The sequence below is a fragment of the Stegastes partitus genome, unplaced genomic scaffold (assembly GCF_000690725.1).
Source record: "Stegastes partitus isolate 25-593 unplaced genomic scaffold, Stegastes_partitus-1.0.2 Scaffold1409, whole genome shotgun sequence".
Lineage (NCBI taxonomy): Eukaryota > Metazoa > Chordata > Actinopteri > Pomacentridae > Stegastes > Stegastes partitus.
Window position 1 is genome coordinate 131,119 of NW_007579140.1, and position 3,753 is coordinate 134,871.

Below are 3,753 nucleotides of genomic sequence, written 5' to 3' on the forward strand. Positions count from 1 at the left end.
ACAGCACAAAACTTGGATCACCACAATAGAAGTTGCATTTCCTCAAAAAGAACTTAGACAGTTTCAAAGGGGGAATGTATATATTGCTCGAATTTGTCATTAACATCCTGAATATAACGCCTTATTATTTTCAGTCCTTTTTTTTTTTTCTTGTCTTTTTCATTTTTCATTTTTCATTTATACAATAAAAATGTATACAAAAAAAATTTTCTACTAACCAAAAGCTGGTATGGGTATAACTAAGTTGTTTAAAGGATAAGTTAACCCATAGAGAGTTTTAACCCAGCATCTTTCAACTCACTGTTTTGGTTCTGCAGCCACAGTTTTGCTGTTTGAGTGTCACTGCTCTCATCATCCTTATCTTTAGCCATAGCTGACAGCAGTTTCGAAAGAAAAAAAAAAAAAAGCCTCTGCAGAAGCTAAAATTGGTTCAGGAGTACCCTTAACAATTCTGAAAATTACAGTCCGGTATTTCAGATGTTGCAAAGAAAAGAGAAGAGAATGGATAAGGAGGAGGATTTATGGTTTGGTTGAATCAGTGACAGTAGGAAGCGTCTGCGAGCTTTCTTTTTGCCGGGGGTAGTAATATTTTTACCAGATGACGTCAATTGGACAATATCTGCAACTACAACAGAAGACCAACTGTTCGTTTTGATTACTGGAACGCAAAAGAAGCCAAGTTTAATGACTGTACTGTACAGCATCAGCACAAGTAAGCTTTTTTGAAAGTAAATATCTAACACAGTAGAACAGAAATAGAATTTAAGACATTGTAGTTTCATTTTTGCTTCTCACTTAATTAGAAAATTGTCACTTGGTCTCCTGTAGGTACACCAGCACAATAACTGCTGGAAAATGCACACCTTAGTATGACTTACTATAGTTGCAGTGTTACAGAGCATGTCAGCAGAGCCATGGGATGTGATCTATTCTCAGATTACAAACTGAAAGCCCCCTGATGCTGCTGGATCCGCTGGACCTCTCACTTGCTACATCAGTCTTTACCTCTGGGACGGTGAACTCTGTGTTTGGTGCCATCCTCTTCTTTCCTCGTCTTTGTCTTTGCCTGCACTAACACTTTCATCTCAGCTGTCACAGTGGTTTGACAGTCGTTGTAAATATTTACTGCTTCTTCTGCATGATGGATATGGAGTCACTGGTGTCACTGTTGCTTCAAAGGATGGATTGAATTTTTTCCAGTGGGTAGAGGAGAGACGAAAGTCCACTTGAGAACAGCAGAGACATACTGCTCAACAAAGAACCCTTGAGCACTGAATCTTAACTACTTCCCTCCTCAACTTCCACCTCCATATACACACCACACTGGTATACATGCACATATATACAGTTTTTCTGCAGATTGTTTTTGCAGTTTGGTTTGCCTTTGCTTCAGATAAAACTGAGTACAGGTTACTCTGACCAGGATTAAAGCCCATTTCTGCAGGCTTAGTACAAAAAAAAAGATTAAAAGTTGTCCATGAAATCAAAAATATACATCCAAAATGTAATGTTTTACTCACTAATTCAAATTAATCAAAATTATTGATGACAAGTCAGAATTTTGAGTCATTTTTGTTATAATTTTCTCAAGTCAAAGTTGCTAGAAATCAGGTNTTTAATATACAGTCTTCAGTAACCTATTGAAATGAGGTCGGCGCTTGAACTGTTAATGCATCAAACTCAAAATATCGGGAATAGTGCCAGGCTGTCCACAGTGGCCACAGTCAGAACTGCAGATCATGTGATGTTACCAATTGAAACAGAAATGACGTAGAAATGCTGACATTCATGCTGTGTTTTCTAAGAGAATTAATGTTTGAAGAACTCGTCTGTGCTGGGTGAACAAAAACTTCCTTGGAATACCTCGAATGTCACTTTTACTGCATCCAGTTCTTTCACGTGGAAGTTGGCCGTCTTTAAGTGTAGCAGCTTCACAGATCAGAGGATTTGTTGTTCTTCTCAGTCAGCGTGATGTCTCAGCCCCTTTACCAGTGAAGACAGATGAGTCCAGTGTGCTGACCACCGCCCTCACCTTCTTTCTACTCACTTCTTGTCTCTGTATTCACGTTGATGATCGATGACGCCTGTCAGTGTTTTGACTAGATGAGAGTATGAGCACTTACAATGATTTATAAGAAGGTTAAAAAGTTCCCTATAGGTGAATTATTATGTGATTGGATAAGACTCGTATGCTTGAGCACCGTAGAAGAAAACACATAAAGACAGAAAATATTGATGATGTTGATGTTTTTTAGCTGCTCGTGTTTACACGTGGACAACGCGTCTGTCATGTTGTGTCATTAGTTTAATGCATCTTGTCTCTTCACTGCCTGTTGTTTCAGACTTTCAGGATATAGCATGCAGTACAAAAAGCTAAACTTACTAATGTTTGTTAACACTACATACAGAACGCCACCAAAATATACTCCTGTCCTTATCAAATGTTGGTGTATGATGAATTTTTTTATTGAAGCACAAGTTTTCTGGCTGGAAATGACATAAACAAGTAAAAAAATATAATGATGACATATTTTGTTGTACTTTTACTTGTATAGATTGTGGATTGGATAGATCATTTCTGTGCTACATTCTTATCAAATATTCTTTTTCAATCACCACATCAATCAAACATTTATTATAATTGCTAACAACTTTTCTTCATGTCTTCACTGGGACTTTGTTCTCCTCTTTGTGATGATCTCCAGGTCTCTGAGGTTGGAAGGCATCCTTGCCACCATTCAGATACCTCCACAGATTCTCGATGGGATTCAGGTCTGGACTTTGTCTTCTTCACTTTGGATGTATGTTTCAGATCATTATCCATCCATTACTACCCAGGGCCAAGTTTTTTTCTGCAGACTGCCTGATGTTCTCCTGCAGAATCTAAATGCCATCTTCTTCTCTCATGAGGCCTATTGGCTGACAAACACCTCCAGAGTTTTAGATTCCCACCACCATACCTGACTGTAGGGATGGTGTTCTTGAGATTGAATGTTTCTCCTTTCTTTCACCAAACAAAAACTGTTTTCATCTCTTCCAACCACAAAATTGATGACCAAAAGCTTTCTGTGTGAGCTTTTCTTTTCCTTTCTCGGAGTATTAGAGTCCTCCTTGGTTCGTGTCTGTTGGAGTTTTGGTTTGAGTCGTTCACACCACAGCTGATCAGATTCATCAGGATGGTCTTGGTGGTGATCCTTGCTTTTCTTATTTGCCTCTTGCCATTGCAGCAGACGCTCTTGGCTTTCTACCACCTTCTTGAAATGTATTTTAGGGTGTGGAACCAGATGTCCTTTTAGGTTCTGGTTTGCACTGTAGCCACTGGCACTTGACAATACTTGGATATGGCTTTAGAGCCTCTCCACATCTTGTAAACAGCCACAATGTGCAGCTCTCTCTCATCAAAAGCGTTTGATAGCAAGCATGGTTTGGGAGTATGGCATCAGGTATAGGTATAGTGAATAAGAACGCTGTAGACCATGATCGTCCATGATAATGTTGTAGATGTGAGGGTTCAGTCAAAAGAGGGATCCAAAAATGCAACACAGGTCTTGGGAGTGAAGACAAGAGGGATTTATTTTATAATAGCAGGGAATCAAGGGACACCGGGAAGCTTGTGAGGGTGAGTGAGGAGGATCCTGGGGAAGTTTCATGGGGGGGAACCTGGAGACAAGATGACTGAGGCTGGGGTTCTGCTGCCAAAGTTGAGCTGGGGAGGCGACGATCCGTCGGAGAGGTTCTGGCAAAAAGCGCAGA